Genomic DNA, 276 nt, shown 5'->3' on the forward strand with positions numbered 1-276 from the left:
GAATGCAGCTTGTTTCTCTTCTTCCAAAAAGAAAAAAGAGACAAGGAAAAAGGTGTTGGAAAAGCTGGTTCTCAGGAAAGCGGGGACAGGAGGGAAGAAGAGGAAAATCTTGCAAGAGAACAAGTTGGGCAGTGTTCCTGTTCATTAGTTTGGTGTGTGTTTGTGTCACGTGTAGATGTACTGTAATGTCAACAAGTGCATTTTGAGCATGTATGTTTTTATGTGCGTTTGTGAGTAGATTTGTGTATTCCTGCGTGTGTGTTGGTGTGTGTGTGT

Source organism: Morone saxatilis, unplaced genomic scaffold (assembly GCF_004916995.1).
Source record: "Morone saxatilis isolate NCDOM2014 unplaced genomic scaffold, NCSU_SB_2.0 Contig11, whole genome shotgun sequence".
Lineage (NCBI taxonomy): Eukaryota > Metazoa > Chordata > Actinopteri > Moronidae > Morone > Morone saxatilis.